Source organism: Emys orbicularis, chromosome 3 (assembly GCF_028017835.1).
Source record: "Emys orbicularis isolate rEmyOrb1 chromosome 3, rEmyOrb1.hap1, whole genome shotgun sequence".
In the NCBI taxonomy this organism is placed as follows: Eukaryota; Metazoa; Chordata; order Testudines; family Emydidae; genus Emys; species Emys orbicularis.
The window spans coordinates 32510400-32528323 of NC_088685.1; positions in this window are offsets into that span (position 1 = coordinate 32510400).

Below are 17924 nucleotides of genomic sequence, written 5' to 3' on the forward strand. Positions count from 1 at the left end.
GAACTGTCAGGCTGGAGGGAAGTTAATAGTGGAGTTCCTCAGGGCTCAGTCTTGGGACCAATCTTATTTAACATTTTTATCAATGACCTTATCACAAAAAGTGGGAGTGTGCTAATAAAATTTGCAAAATTGGGAGGTATTGCCAATACAGAGGAGGACTGGAATATCATACAAGAAGATCTGAATGACCTTGAACACTGGAGTAATAGAAATGGGCTGAAATTTAACAGTGCAAAGTGCAAGGTCATGCACTTATGGACTAACAACAACAACAACAAGAATTTTTGCTATAAGTTGAGAATGTATCAGTTAGAAGAGACAGAGGAAGAGAAAGATCTGGGTGTATTGGTTGATCACAGGATGACTATGAGCCACCAATGTCATGGGACCATGAAAAAAGCTAATGTAATCTTAGGATGTATCAGGTGAGGTGATTGCCGTATTTGGGGTTGGGAAGGAATTTTCCCCCAGGTCAGATTGACAGAGACCCTGGGGGGTTTTCGTCTTCCTCTGCAGCATGGGCCATGGATCATTTGCAGGTTTAAACTAGTGTAAATGATGGATTCTCTGTAACTTGATGTCTCTAAATCATGATTTGAGGACTTCAGGAACTCAGCCAGAGCTTAGGTGTCTATTACAGGAGTGGGTGGGTGAGGTTCTATGGCCTGCAGTGTGCAGGAGGTCAGACTAGATCATGATGGTCCCTTCTGGCCTTAAAGTCTGAGGCTAGGTCTACACTGCAGCGGGGGTCCGACCTAAGATACGCAACTTCAGCTACGTGAATACCGTAGCTGAAGTTGCGTATTTTAGGTCGGCTTACCTAGCGGTGAGGACGCGGGAAAGTCGACCGCTGCCGCGCTGCCGCCGACTCCGCTGCCGCCTCCTGCCGAGGTGGATTTCCGGAGTCGACGGCAGAGCGATCAGGGATCGATTTTACCGCGTCTTCACTAGACGCGGTAAGTCGATCCCCGAAAAACCGATTGCTACCCGCCGGATCGGCGGGTAGTGAAGACAAAGCCATAGTCTAAGGTGAATCTTTGCTCTGGCTTCCCAGGGATCCCCTGGGACCAGCCAGATTTGGGGTGGTCCTTGAAGCATTTTCTGGTAGCAGTGGGAGGGAAGGGGCAAACCTCTTCCAGCGCCCGCTCATTTGGCTTTTATTGAAGGAGAAGATCTCAGGACCCTAGTGTGACTCAAACTTTTGAGAGCCATGTTTGAGCCTTTAGGCTTCAAACACACCTTTCACCTTCTGAGTTGGAGTTTTAATAGCTGAAATATATTGTAAAATGGATTAACATTACTGTAAAAATATAGGACCAGATTCTTCCCTCTGCATCATCATGGTAACACCATATATTTCAATATTCAATTTGATACATTAATATAATATTTGCATATATCATAAATATGTCATTATAGTGATTAGCTGACTTTCCTAATGTCCATAGGCTCAGAGATGCTAATGTGAAATGTAACATGTGCTAATTTGTCAGAGACCAAAGTGGCATTTACCCATTCATTATACAGTCATTAGCTCATCTCTGTCACTTTGCTCAGTTTGCTAACTTTCTACCTGATTTCTTTCAAGAGCAAAGGAAAATAATATATTTTTGTAAGAAGAGGTTGAATCTAGGGGGCCAGGTTATCAACTGGTGTAAATTGACCTAACTCCACTGAAGTCATTGGAATTTGGCTGATTTATACCAGTTAAAGATCTGACTCTGGCTTGTGGTATGAAATCTTGTCCAGCCTAGATTTAGTAGCATCTTGTTTTAAGTATTCTCTGATTTGTAAGAGATTTGTTACCACTTCATCTGAAATGTTTTACTCTTGTTTAATAAATGTAGTATTGTATTATCTGAACATAGTTTTTCACTTTAGCCAGTTGCTGTGAAGACGTATTTGTGTACACACAGCCGATCTCAGATAAATCTCCTATAAAGAGATAATCATCATCAGTTTAATCTGTCGACCTTGGATAATCTAACTACAGGAAACTTTAACAGGTCAGCCCAGCTTCCAACATTCTTCTTACTAGCGTTTGCATTTCAAGGCCATTATCTCTAATTTCAGAATCCTTTAATGCTCTTTAACATCAGCTTGTTCTATTATTTGCAATTGTTGATTTCACCTGTGTTGTGGCTTGTGCTACAGTGGGCTATTAGGTAAATGGCTTTATGTGCTTAACTGTGTGAACCGGAGCTGATAAAATGCGGTGAGATACATATGCTATTTGTTGTAGACAAAAACCTAAGAATAACTTGTAAAGATGAGTAACAGATTGCCAGCATGCCTTAATCATGATTTAGTACCTTTGAAACTCTATTAAATGGCAGTACAGCAATCTCTCTGCTTAAATAACATGCACAATGTGCACATCTGATATTAATTGGCTTTGCTTTTAATTTCATAGATGTTATTAGATGATCCACCTACATGTATCATTCATTTCTCCTGTCATAGATGGTACAAATGTCTCATTGTCATTGTACATTTACCCATATTAATAAGAACCTATTTAACTTATAGGTGCTGTGAATCACACACCGTGCTTGCAACAAGTCGTCTTTATCTGACTTTTTGGACACTTCTATGGCTTGTACAAAACTCCCATAAATGGATTGATTCTGAGATGTGATGAGCTCTATGGACTCCCGTGGGAGTGGTGAGCAGTCAGCTCATTTCAAGCCCCAAATGGAAGGAAGTGAGAATGAGGGGTCAGAATTTATGACCAGAAAAACTGACAGTGTTGTTATCCCACTGAAAATCTGTTTCATTTTTTTAAACTTGTTGTTAATACTATTGAAACTTGGCATAGGTTATGTAAAGCAATTGTTTCTAATTATTTTGCCAATGATTCTAGTATCTCAGCTATTATGTCTGATACATTAAAATCATCAACACTATGGCAGAAGTAAGGAAATCAAACAAGGTCTTGGGAGTTATGGAGGCTGGGAATAAACTGGCAAAAGATACTTGGGTTGTATATAAAGCATTAGTAAATCAGAATTTGGGCAAGCTGATGAGACTAGGAAGGTGTAATTAAAAAGAAAAGATCACCACCACCATGGCAAATCTCAAAGTGACATGGCCTCCTTGCAAATGGAGTGCCATGCAGATTGACCTCTGGTAAGGTGCTTAAGGTGGTTTGATTGTATATTCAGTTTATGTCCATCACTGGCAATCTTGTTATGCCACTGAAGCTTTTTGTCACCCAAGTGATCACCAATCATGTAGCAGCATTCCTTGGTATGCACACTTTGGGATTCGTTGGTCTGGCATTCTAATAATAAATCCACACCAAGAAAGCTGCCAAAACTGAATCAGTGCTGAAGGATGCTGAATTTGCTGAATTTACCTTAGAATAGCCTCATTTCTGACCTGATCCTGCCACTGGATATGGATCAGCTGACAGAAATAAGGAGAATAAATTTTTTTAATCCAGAGTTCTTCAGCCTTCCTCAGCACCCATGTGTCACTCCTATATGACAGAGTTGGTATAACTGTGTTTCTATAGCTTCGTGGCAAGTCTGAGGTCATGATGTCCCCACAGAGGCCACTGAAGGGATGGAAACATGGCAGCAGCTGCTGCTATATACAAATGTTCACAAGTTTCTAGCATCCTCCTGTATTACCTGTGACACTACCTGCTCACTGTCTCATCCAGACAGGTTAATATTGAGGTGCTTGTAATCTGGAGCTGAAGGCTGAGAGCCCCAGGCTTTATGGGGTTTGTCTAGATTTGAAAATAGGAGACAAAAGAGAATATGATGATTTTTATTTGTTTGGTTTATTATTCCTTGATTCATATTTCACCCTTCACAAACCTTAAAGCACCTAACCGAATTACAAACTGTGCCCAATCCTGCAACCCATACTCGTGAGACGAGCTGTCACTCACCAAAGCGATCCCATCAAAGTGAGCGAGACTGCTCATGTGAGTGAGTTTTACCGGCAAAAAGACCCTTAATTCAAATGGGGGATCTCTTCATGTTACATGCCACTAAAATATAGCCACCTCTGGAGTGGAATGTGGCCAGCGTTATAACGGTGATAGCTATGCTACACAACACGTTAGAGCCAGGAAGTGATGAAATACCTTAGCCAGGCAATTGAGGGCTATAAAATTCTCTGAGAATGGGCCAGATGTATAGTGTTAATAATAGATGTATAGGATATTAATATCCATAAATGTCCAGGATTTCCATTTTAACATGGCACCTTCACCAGCACATTGTCCCTAGAAATAGGCTACCAAGGTTGGTTCTGTTTTTACTCAGAAGAGTGTTGCGTATAGAACAACCAATGCTAAATAGTGTTTCCTGCATCACAGTACTTAGATACTGTAATAATGGTGTGATACATAGCAGGTTTGGTAAAAGATTGCACCTTATTTAGTGGATCCCATCCTATGGTAAGTTCTCAGAAGGAATGATAGTCTGATGGCTAAAACACTAGAGTAGGACTTGGTAGATCTAGTTCTGTTCCTAACTCTGAGACTTCCTGTGTGACCGTGGGAAAGTCACTTAATCTTTCTCTGCATCAGTTTTCCTATTTTTCAAAATGGGGACAATAATACTTTCCTGCCTTATAAGAGAGGGAAAATAATTAATGCTTGAGGGTTGATCAGATAATATGGTGATGGAAGCCCAATGAGCATCTAGAGAGAGGTGGGATGGGTTAGGATCACAAAAGGTTTTCAGTCTCTGTCTGATGGCAGGTGTCAAATATTCACTGACTCCAGTGGCTACTGTTAATAGTTTCTAACTGTGTTAATAATTTTTAATTATGTTTCTAATTGTGTTAATAATTTCTAATTATGGTCACTGGCACCATAAAAAAATCCTTGTTTCTTTTTTTTTTTTTCTTGGAGATCTCCCATCCAAACACTGAACTCTGGTCCAACTCTTCTTAGTTGTGAGATCTAATGAGCACACACACCCAGGAAAGATGGCTGTAGTAGCTCTTTTTACATAAGAATCTTCAAGTTTCTGCATATAGGCATGTGTAGGAAACCACCTCAGAAAGTCTGATTTGGGTAAGCAAGGCAGCATTTACAACACATTTCTGTTATATCATCTCCCAGTATTAATTATTTTCCACCTTCTTTCTGAGTTGAATTTCACCATGATTAGTAGTTTTGATTGATCTGGATTGGTTGCCTTTACCATGCATGTTCCTCAGTCAGTAGGAGGCACTTTAAAGGGAGCATCTTTGTACCATTGACTATAGCAGTGCTCCTTGAATCAGGGAAGGGAGCAATTTATAGATAAAACACTGAGGCCCAGCCCAGAACAGAGTGGGCAGGGGATGCCTCGGAGATATGTATGTTTGCTGAATTAACAAGCAAAGGATCACAAGACCTTCCGGAAGAGTATTTTATTGTTGCAAGGTTAGATTTTCAGATGGTTTTATAGACTCATAGACTCATAGACTTTAAGGTCAGAAGGGACCATTATGATCATCTAGTCTGACCTCCCGCATGATGCAGGCCACAAAAACTGACCCACCCACTCCTGGAATAATTCTCTCCCTTGACTCAGCTGTTGAAGTCCCCAAATCATGATTTAAAGACTTCAAGTCGCAGAGAATCCTCCAGCAAGCGACCCCTGCCCCATGCTGCGGAGGAAGGCGAAAAACCTCCAGGGCCTCTGCCAATCTACCCTGGAGGAAAATTCCTTCCCGACCCCAAATATGGCGATCAGCTGGACCCCGAGCATGCGGGCAAGATTCTCCAGCCAGACCCTCCGGAAAATGTTCTCTGTAGTAACTTTTAATATCCCATCATTGACCATTGTTACTAATTACCAGCGATGGCACGTTATTGACCTATTGACTAAAATCAAGTTATCCCATCAAACCATCCCCTCCATAAACTTATCAAGCTTAATCTTAAAGCCAGAGAGGTCTTTCGCTCCCACTGTTTCCCTCGGAAGGCTGTTCCGGAACTTCACCCCTCTGATGCTTAGAAACCTTCGTCTAATTTCAAGCCTAAACTTCCCGACGGCCAGTTTATATCCATTTGTTCTCATGTCCACATTAGTACTGAGCTGAAATAATTCCTCTCCCTCCCTGGTATTTATCCCTCTGATATATTTAAAGAGAGCAATCATATCCCCCCTCAGCCTCCTTTTGGTTAGGGTAAACAAACTGAGCTCCTCGAGTCTCCTTTCATATGACAGGTTTTCCATTCCTCGGATCATCCTAGTGCCCCTTCTCTGTACCCGTTCCAGTTTGAGTTCATCCTTTTTAAACATGGGAGACCAGAACTGCACACAGTACTCCAAATGAGGTCTCACCAGTACCTTGTATAACGGAACCAGCACCTCCTTATCCCTACTAGAAATACCTCGCCTAATGCATCCCAAGACCGCATTAGCTTTAATCGGTGCAGTTCCCTTGAAGTCTGTCTTGTAGATGAGTAAATGTGGATCTGGTAGTTGCTGAAGACAGGTAACTTAACAGAGTTGTTGGTGATTTTTCAGAGGGCTGGCTGTTGGTCCCTAGTTAAATAATATAACATTTATTGTTGTTTGTTTTTCAGTGGTTTAGGTGGGATTCTCCATAGGTGCTGGGGCTGCTGCCGCACCCCCTGGCTTGAATTGGTTTCCATCATATACAGGATTTACAGTTTGGTTCAATGTGTCTCAGCATCCCCACTATACATATTGTTCCAGCACCCCTGGGGTTCTCTAAAGATGACCTGCAAAGGAAAAAGAAACTTGGGCTTGTGCATTAGGTTTGCTTCACTGTGATGTAGAAAGAAGGTCTCTGAGGTAGGGGTTTTAAAAAAATAAGAATTCTGCTGGTTTTTATATTAAAACTTAGGTCTTGTCTACCTTTCAGCCACTCGTACTGCCATGGCTACATTCTATTTTTAGCATATTAGCAAATCAGAGCTAGTGAGAGTATAAGTTGTTGAGCTGGGAATCACACCCCCAGCTTGAATTGTAACTTACGTTTGATTTAAGAACTTCTAACCCATATAGTTACAGCCCCTTAGTGTGGACATTCTTAAACCGGTTTGTCTTAAATCAGTTTCTATGTCAGTTTTTAAACCCATAGATCAGTTCAAAAACTGTGGGTAGAGATCTTGTATGGGTTTTAGAGCTGGCTTGCACTGGCTGGCAAGCATGTGAAAATCAAGAGTTAGGTGCCAAAAAATCATGAGATTTAATAAATTTTCAGTTCTTTATATTTCAGTTCTTTCTGGTTTATGAGCCTTGAGGTCACCCTCAGGTCAAGTTTCCAAGTTTTTCCTCTGCAAGCACAAGGCCTAGAAACCTCCTTTTAAAGTGTAAATCAAGATTCTCACCTAATCACATGGCTGCAGGGATTGGTGATTTAAGAAATGCACCAAATATTGCAACACTTGTGATCAAATTGCAAGAGTTGACAGCATTGCCAGTACAACTGTGTGTGCAGATCAGGCCTAATTTGGCTTAATCTAGCTCATTATAAACCAGGTTGATATTGTTTTAAGAGTGTCCGCGCATAGCCTTTTGCACCAGTTTAATTAAATTGATTTGAAATTGCACCTCTAATTCAACTGGTGCAACTTTGCATGTAGATAGCCCCAAGCTAAGCAAATAAGAGGACAAAGGAGTGTTCAGGTGTCTTGGAGTACATCTACACTGCAATTAAAAACCTGTAGAGCCTGGGTCAGCTGACTCGGGCTTGCAGACCTTGGGCCGTGGGGCTATAAAATTGCAGTGTAGACATTTGTGAGAGGGCTGAAACTCATTTCTCTGAGACTCTTCCTCCCCTTGCTGGGGTCTCAGAGCCCAGGCTCCAGCCCAAGCCCAGCTGTCTACACTGCAATTTTATAGCCGTGCAGCCTGAGCCCTGCAAGCCTGAGTCAGCTGACCTGGGCCAGCCACAGCCATGCCATGGGTCTTTTATCACAGTGTAGACGTACCCTTGTTTTTTAGCTATTTAATTCCAATGTCTAATGTATATTTTGGAATCTTTGTTAAAAAATTAAATATCCCACCCCTTTACCTAAGGTGTAAGAGACCATACTGTGTATCTGAGATATCCAAGAAATCCTCTAGCAAAACTAGGAATACCAAACTTGACATTCTTGGTATTACCAAGGTAAAAAAAAAAAAGCAGGAAATAAAACTTTTAAAAAAATATTTCAACCCTTTGTATATACCCTAAGTCAGCAAAAAGAGCTCAAACCCAATTTTTAAAAATCCTTTGCAAGTCAACATTAAAGCTGTTTATCTTTGCCTGGGTGTTTCCGCTCTCTAATCTTCCTTTTTTTGTCTCTTTTGAAATGTATTTTGGTTCTGCTCCTTAATGATCTCCCTCCCTTATCCCACACCAAGACTAAATGGGCTGTGATTTTCTCATGGTTCATTTCCACCCTTCCTGCTCCTGTTGACACGTACTCACTCAGAGTGATTGTGTAGTTTGTAGACAGAATGGAACTGCAGCTATGATGACTGTGGTTATATGCTATTTTCAGGAAGGGTGACTGAAGTTAGTTTCCATGGGATTGGATGAACCAGGGGATGGATAATGGATCCTTCCACCCTCTAGGTTGCTGATTAGACTCTGAATCAGGTCAGTAGAGATCAATATTGCCCATTGGTGGCTTTTTAGTAATCTATTTGATATGACTTTAATTAATCTTAATCCAATTCCATTTGTGGAACCACTACCACAGCTAGGACTCTTGGTATGCATCCTAAAGAGCTCAGGGAAGAGGCCATGAATGGCATGGGCTTGTGTCAACTTAGCTACTTTCTCATCCCTAGATGAGTTCAAATCTGAGGCACATTGGTGGGGCAGTGTGAGGAAGCTGGTGCTCCTACTGCCTGTTCCATGGACACAGCACTTCATATTCCCGGGGAGTCAATCTAGAACCTTTCATCAGCACGAAATTCGCTGTATCAAAACACAAAGCTGTGTACCTGCTGCTAGTGTTGGCTCTAGGGCTGGGTCTAGTGCATTATACAAACTTAGCGTATGGCTACACTTCGAGCTGGGGATGTGATTTCCAGCTCAAGGAGACATACCCAACCTAGCTCTCATCGAGATAGGGCACTAAAAATCGACGGCAGCCGCAGCAGCATGAGCAATGGGATGGGCCAGCTGCCACGAGTGCATGCCTAGTATCTTGCATGGGATTGTACTCAGGCAGCTAGCCCCTCCTCTTGCTTGCATCACCATGGTACATTCTAGTTTTACCATGCTACCTCAGTCAGTGCTTGCATGGGCATGTCTTTCCAGCTCAAAGTGTAGATGTATCTAGGACTGAAAGCACCCCTGTATTCACACTCTCTGTACTATTGTAATAATCTTGTAATATGCCTTGTGAGGTCTCATTTGAAAATGAATAACTTGCTGGTCAATAATATCATGATGAAATCTATGTATCAACATCATATATCAAGTTATGAAACTCCCCTGTATAATGTTCTTAGCACATGTTCAAAACCACACACCTCTGCCCAGGCAGAAGACTCCTGAACAGAGAAATTTGTGTTTACCTCAATTTACATATAAGTAGTAAACAAGGTCCTCAGGCCATCGGGGAAAAGAGACGGCAGGACATAAATCAAATTTGCATTTCAGCAAACCCCAGTGAGGAAAAAAGAACAGGTAGCCTCCTTCACCACCAGACTCCATGTCACCTTCTTTGAATAAACTTTGCTTTGAGGGGGAACCCTTAGAAGACTTCGCTTCAAAGGTTAACTAGACTATAAAAGACAGGGGTAGAAGACCCCAAGCTATCTCTCTCACTTTCTCCTCAGACGACAAAGGAACCAGGCCTTTGATTTTGGGGGAAATCCTGACATGAGAATTTGGCCAACCACGATTCTGAGAACATGTGGTAAGGATTTTACCCTGAACCAAGTCTAGCTTGTTAAGTTTTAGCTACTAGAAAGCGTTTTATCTTTATTTCTCTTGTAACCATTTCTGACTTAATACCTTATACTTGAATTCACTTAAACTCCTATCGTCTTTTATTAATAAGCTTCTTTTATTTTTTAATCTAAACTAATCCAGGGCTGTGTTTAAACTGAACTGTTTGGTAACTCCATTTAAAGTAGCAAATTGTTGAATATTGACCTTTTTTAGAGGGCTCTAATAGCTGAACCATCCAGGAGAGGGCTGGTCAGGGCAGAACTCACGTTTTGGGAAAATTCGGAATTGGGTGTGTTCCGGGGTCACCCTGCAGGTAATAACCCAGGCTGGTGGAAGCCGGAATGTGACTGGTGCATTGCCGACAGGCTGCTGGGGTCAGAGCTGCTGGACCAGGGCTGCAGCTCTACACAGACACTCAGGGCGTGACCTGCATGGTGTTAGGCTGTTTGTGAGCGGCCCAGGTTGGGAGCTACAACAGCAAAGCATTGTGAGGCACCCAAGGTTGCAGAGCAGGTGGTGACACAGCCCCTCACTGGTCTGGATTGCACCATGGAATGTGACACTACCCTTTGGGTCTACACAGCCCACGGAAGCAAGCCTTCCAGCTGGGGTCAAGAGACTCAGCCTAGTGGGGCTCACACTAGCAATCTAAAAATAGCTATGTAGACAGCACTTTGAAGTTGTGGCCCTAGGCTTCAGAGCCTGAGCTACAACTTCAAAGCACTGTCTATACAGCTGTTTTTAGAGTACTAGTGCGAGTACTAGTGCGAGGGTGTCGACCCAGGCTGGGAAGCTCACTTCTACAGGCTCAGTAGACATCCCCTTAGTGACCACAAAGAGAGGCAAGTGCGCTCGAGCAGATGAGGAACTGGACTGGGAGTCAGGAAGCCTGGATTTTCTTCCTGCCTCTGTCACTGACCTCTGTGACGTTCAGCAAGCCACTTCACTGCTCTGTGCTTATATTTCCCCTCCCACCCTTTGTCAGCCTGGCCCATTTAAATGGAAAGCTCTTCTAGGGGGACTGTCTATTACTATGTATTTGTACAGCACCTTACACAGTGGGACCCTGATCATGGTTGGTGCTTCTAGATGCTACAGTAATACGAATAATAATACGAGAACCACCATGCAGAAGTTTGATTTTTTTATTAGCTTTTGTTACTGAATTCAAGCTCTACTGTTAATAGATTTCTTTTGTGAAGCAACTGAATAGTTGATTCTCACATCCTTCAGGTGTTTTACCAAACCTTAGTTGGCTTGCCTGCCCGACATTACGCGGAATTTCGATTGTTTTTCTGGAGGTGATCATGAGCAGGGCCAATCAGAGGGGGGGCCAGGAAGGCCATTTGGCCTGGGCCTCAAGCTCAAAGGGGGGGCCTCAAATTTAGACACTTGTTACTTTTTTGGTATTTGATAAGTTTTGCAACTTGTTTTTATGCGCATCCCTATCGGACCAAAATGTCACACACTCCCTCAGCGTAGAACTGCAAATTTAAGCAAATAAGAGATGTGATTTGGTAAAAGACATAATTTTTTTGTTAACCGATATAGATTTTGTCATATTAAAAAGTTAAAAATGTTCATCAATATTGTGTATTTTTGTCAGTTTGCCTGCATCAGTGGCTTCAGGTGAACGCACCTTCAAAAGCTGGAAGTGAAGTGGCCTGGGCCTCTCTGGAACTCTGACAGGGCCTGATCATGAGGTACTCTGCTCTTATAATCAATTCTTTCCTTTTCCTGGTCATAGTCACTAGTAATTTTATTTTATTTATTTTCACTGTGTTCTCTATGCCTTTGATCTTGTGATTAAAGCACATGACTGAGAGCTGGAAGGTTTGAGTTGTTTACTTGCTGTCACAAACTTGTTGAGTGTGACCTTGGCCAAGTCACGCCATGTCAGTTTCCCCATCTTTAAAATAGGTGAAATACTTCACAAACACGGCTGTTGAGAGACTCAGTTCATTGCTAGTTGCAGACCGTTTTTAAACTCTTGGATGGAAGGTGCCACAAAGTAGTAGTATTTCTTCGCATTATTTCTTTATAAGGCTCCTCTCAGTTCATTAAAAGGTCTCTCTACTTTATCTAACCAATCTGGAATGTGTGGCTAATGATGCTTTGCCATTCACATAGTGGTGCTTCATCTTTGGGTTTAAAAATCCATTGCAAGCTTGGCCTCAGATATTACGACCAAGCACATGTGTGATTGGCTGGCTGACTACTGTCTCCTAAGGCACAGGAGTGGGTATGCCCCCCTAGGGGGGGCGCAGAGGAATGTTCGGCAAGGCACGTCTGGGCCCCGGGCCAGCCCCCATGGGGAGTGGGGCGGAAGTGCCATCCAGATCCGCTCCTGGCCCTGGTTGCCAGCCCTGCGCCTGGGGCCCCGGCCGCTGGCCTTGGCCCCCAGCCAAGGCTCCGCTCCCACCCCCAGCCTTGGCCCCCTTACCCCTTCTGCATGCCCCCCTTCCTGGAGCCGCAGCCCCACTCCTGGCCCTGGGTCTGGTGAGTGTGGGGGGCACAGACAGGGGTGAGGGGGGGTGCGAGGTAAAAGGTTTGGGGATCACTGTCCCAAGGGTAATGTGGATAGTCACTGGCTTCAGCTATAAAATGGTGCTTGATGGAGAGTGTGACATTGCACTCCATATGTTTACGGAAATATGCTTATGAGTGTGAATATAATGTAACTGGAATATGCTTTATGCAAAAGGTCTCTTGTAAGATAGCATTACAAATCTTATAATCTACTGAGTGTGTTCATCCTATTTGTATGAATGTATCATTCTTGTATCTGAAGCTAGTAATATGAAGTAGTACTCTGAAGTCCTATTGTAACTATGCAAAGTGTGGGCCATTAATGGTGGTTTAGAATCTTGATGGCTCCCATTAACCAGGACAATTGGTTGTAAATGGCTCTGTTTACTTGTAAGCCTTCCTGAGTTCATGTGAGTCAGGCCGGAAAGAATGGGGGCTTGGGGTCTCACGGGACATGTGACCATGTCACCTGGTACTGGAATCCATCTTAAACCTGGTGCTTTTCCATTTAGAAGGAGGGGTGGGGACCCAGAGAGACAAAAGATTCCCACCTTGTACCAAAGCCATAAAAGGGGATGGAACAGAACAAAAGGGACTACAGTCATGAGAAATCCTCTAGTTATCATCTGAGCTGGAACTAACAAGAACTGTACCAGGGGAAAGGATTGGGCCCAGACTAAGAAGGAGTCTAGTCTGTGAAAGAAGTTTATTGGAACATTTCTGAGGGTGAGATTTTACCTGTAATCAGTTTCTTAAATGTATTAGGCTTAGACTTGCGTGTTTTGTTTTATTTTGCTTGGTAACTTATTTTGTTCTGTCTGTTATTACTTGAAACCACTTAAATCCTACTTTTTATACTTAATAAAATCACTTTTGTTTATTAATTAACCCAGAGTAAGTGATTAATACCTGGGGAAGCAAACAGCTGTGCATATCTCTCTATCAGTGTTATAGAAGGCGGACAATTTATGAGTTTACCCTGTATAAGCTTTATACAGAGTTAAATGGATTTATTTGGGGTTTGGATCCCATTGGGAGCTGGGTGTCTGGGTGCTGGAGATAGGAAACCCGCTGAGCAGTTTTGGTTAAAGGCTGCAGCTTTGGGGGCATGGTTCAGACCCTGAGTCTGTGTTGCACTGCAGTAGCGTGTCTGGCTCAACAAGACAGGGTTCTGAAGTCCCAAGCTGGCACGGAAAATGGGCTCGGAGGTAGTTTCAGCACATCAGGTGACCGTCCCAAGGGGGTCTCTGTGACCGAACCCATCACAGAGAGTAAATATAAAAAATGAATAAACCCATGTCACAATTTTGCAATATTCAGACCATGCACAAACTTCAATTCCTGGCTTTCTCTAGCAATTACATTTGCTCTCAGCCATTGGTGTTGATTTCTGTGGTTCTTGGTGCTGATTATGTGGACTTAAATCAACACACTAAAGATTTTTCATTCATTACTTGATCTGAGTCATGTTCAGCAAATTTCCCTTCAAGGGTGGAGGGGGGGGGTCACAGTTAGGATTTGAGAATTTCTATGGGTTTGTCACTTGCTACCTTTTTTTTAACACTTTGGTAGCCTCTCAGATTGTTTCCTTGGTGTGTACTGATCCCTTGCTGTCCTCCTTTAACTCAGGTCACCATTTGATGGTCACAGACATTTTGTAACCCAGAAAAACAGGCTCCACGTGAGGCGGTTCTCCAGTGTAGTGCCCCATATTAGCATGCCCCACTTACAAGCCACTTTGTCACCAGAACAAATCTCCCTGATACCGTGAGGCTCTTAGGCTATATAAGGTGGAGAGTTGTTGACTAGAACTGTACTGGCATATACATGCTTCCTGATATGTGCAGTCCCATGTCTATCTTTTGTGAGGTCTTTGCCAGCAGAATGCAATTTTGCTATAGCACTCAATGTATTTTTTTTTTTTTTTGATATCCTAATAAATTGTTTCATACACCAGATTCTTTAGTGGCCAAATTTCTTCAGTTAAAACAATATTTGAACTGAACAAACAGAGGCCTCAAAGCCCAAAATAGTGAAATTTAAATTTCAAAGGATACATTGACTGAAACAATCAATGAACAGCACCATTTTATCTAAGACATGCACAGAAAAGCAAGTGTTATGCTACTGGGAAATTAATAATTAACCCCAAATGTTGTATAACACTGTATTATTCTTGGCCAGAGGCAAACCAAGAAGTATTTTATATGGTTGGGTTTACGGGAATGAAGTTTGGATGGGCAGTAATATACCTTCATGTTCCAATAGGTCATCTTTGTCCTGCCTGCTAAAGGATGATTCTGTCCGTCCACAGGCTGTTCCTAAGCTGCACAAATCTACAGACAGCTGGGCCAGTAATTTTCAATTATACTTAACAACTAATCCTTTGTTGATGCCTTGGCAGCATGCCTAGTATAATGCTGGAGCATCACACCATGACTATGGGATCTCAAGTCCTCACATTTTTAAAGGACTCCAGTGAACAATTATAAAAATGTGTTGTTTCAAGACAAGTGAGCTGCAATGACTCCAGAATGTAGAAGGTCATTCTGTTTATCAAGGGAGTGTTCTGGTCCACTTTCTAGCCTGTGCTGTCTATGACTAGAGCTTAGCAATCAGAACTCAGACAACTCTGGGCATGTACTATGTGTACGCCAGGCACTTCCAGCCACCGTGTGTAGCCCTTCGGCCAGTCAGCATTGGCAGCAATAAGGGCCGCGTTCAGCATCTAGGGGTTCCTGTTCAACAGTACAACACAAAACAGGCTCAAGCCTCCACCCAGTGACCTGGGACAATTACACACCACCTCCTGGGTGCTTCTAAGAGGCAATACTTCCCATCTTGCAAGTACAGAGTCTGAGTGCAGCAAAGAAACTTTTAATAAAAAGGGGGGAAATAACCTGGCATCAAATTGGGAAAACACCGCAAACAGGGTTCATAAACATAAACCATGCGCAAAAGAACCACCCCCAAGTAAGTTGGGCAGTGTCCTTTTCCCTCAGGTTCTTAAGTCCAACAACCAAAAGTCCCTTTAACGTGCCCGTCCCTTCTCTGCACCCCACTCACAGTTGCTGTCCTTGGCCAGTGCAGACCCGGAGTTCAGAGGTGCATCAGCAGAGTTCACCTCCCACCCTGGGTGGACGGTGTGTGTGTAAAAAGGCACCTTACTTGCTCTGCTGCCCAGGCACTCACTTGCTGCTCCTCTTCACCAGCCACCCTGCTGGCCGATCACCGTGCCTCTCTGTGGGGCTCCACGCTGGTGGCTGCCTTGCCAGTCGATTGCCATGCCTCTTGGCCACCCTGCCAGCTGATCACTGATTCACTGGGATGTCTTCAGGTCCCCCCACTTAACACAGCTTTCCATGATTTCAGCTGTTAGGGGGGAGCCTCACTGCTGGTGCACACTGGGCAACCTTTTGCATCAGAGGCACTGTCCCAAAGCAGGTCTAACACTTAAAACCTAGATATCAATGATTTCAGCTCTATAGTGGGTAAAAGACTCTCAACTGAATCTAAATTAACACTTTTATTACACAGTGGTATCTAGTACAAGTGCCCATCCCCCACCCTCTCTCAACTCACTGGGCTGCCGCTTTGGAACTCATGTCCCCTGCCTAGCGAGTGCCATTTAGTTGAGGGTGAGTCCCTCAATCAGGGCATGCCAAGCACAGTTCTGCTGCCCTTAATTCACACAACATGGATAACAACGCTTTATTACTCCTGCCCCCATAACAAGGGAACTGGGGATATAACACCAGCCAAAAGTGATCATTTGGGCAAGCAGTCCCATCATGCTGAGCACGTAGGTTGTGTGGGAGTGCCCATGCAAACGAGATCAGCTCTTGAAGTCCTCTTCCACAGCTCATCACCAGATGTCAGTGGAGAGCTCATTCAGACTCTGCTTACATGTGCAAGATCTAGTGTCTGAGTTAGAAAGTGGCCTGCAGAATAAAGATGAACAGCATGGTCCAACTAGGGCATGCTTGGTGGAAAATTATTTTATTTTGGGGGCCAAGGGGGGAAGGAGGAAGGCATCTAGTAAAAAAACAAATGCACACCCACTTCCAAGTATTGGATAAAAAATGACCCTTCTCTCCCCCATTTTACTCTTCAGTTAGTGTTTGTGGCTTAGCAAGGCAGTGTGGTTGAGTGGCTAGTGCACTGAATAATAGATAGGGCACTGGGCCTCTCAACACCAGGGTTCTATTCTCATTTCCACCTGTGGTGACCTCAGGCAAGTCACATCCCTTCTCGGTTTCCTCTGCCGATTCTTTTCAGATTATGAACTCTTTGGGGCAGGGATCATCTTACTGTTTGTTTGAATGGTGCCTAGCCCAATGGGGCCTCAGTTGTGGTAGATAGATCTCTCCTTTAAACATGCTTAACACAGACACATACCATTACTTCTGCCTATTAGTTGCTGGGTGGAGTTTAACCTATAAAGCCCTGAATGCCCTGGGATATGTCTGCCTGCAAGACAGTCTCGTTCTCCATGCTAAATTGTTACATGTACAATTGTCAGAGGTACTGGGGGCCCCTCCATGTATGAGAGTGGAGGTTGGTGGCAGGGTATTCTCCCGAGAATTGGAACTTTCTCCCTATTGGCCCGAAAGAGCCAGACTCTCTTCACCTTTAGGGGATACTGCAAAGTCCATATATTATTCTCCCTGGCTTTTGGGGAGGAGGGAGAACTCCGAGGTGCTGAGTGCTGGGAGGAGTGGATTTCCCATTGTTTGTTTTTGCTTGCCTGGCTGTGGTTGGTTTGGCATTTAGATGAAATCAATGTAAACTCGATTAGTTATTTTTCTAAGTATTTTTGTCCAGGGCACGTGCAACCTAGAATAGAGACTTTTTGTTTTATCTTGGTTATAGATCAAACTCAATCAACACTGTGGCTGTGAAGAATGTTACGCTTTTAGGGTCTTCCTTTCTCATTGTGCAAACATGGTGCATGGTCTTCAGGAATGTTATATAACCCCAGAATACTAGAGTTAGTAAAGGCATGGCCTAGACTGTAAACTTTCTGGGGCAGGGACTGTCTGTTTTATCTGTAGAGTTGATCAAATATTTTCCAACTGAACACTTTTACATCGGAAAATGCTGATTTTATGAAATTGAAACATTCTGTTGAGAACATGTTGATTCTATCAAAACTTTCAATGGAAACCAAGCAGCAGGCTGCCTGCCTCCCCAATTCCTTGGCAACCTGCTTGGTGGGCTCCCCAGCTTCCTGGACTGGCTGACCGGCAGGTGGGGTGCCCTACTCCTTGGGTTCCCCAGCAAGTTGGCGAGGTAGTTTGGGGAGGCAGTTTGCCAGCTGCCTGAAATTTTAAATAATTGAATTTTTCAAAAATTTCCATCCCATGGAAAATTCTGCATTTCCAATTTTTATTCCAATTCAGAACACAATTACTTGTGAAAATGTGAATTTTTCCAAATGACAGCAATTCTGATTCCTGCATAACTAGTGATGTATTTGTGCAATTCTTGGTACAACTGGTCTCTAGGTGCTACTG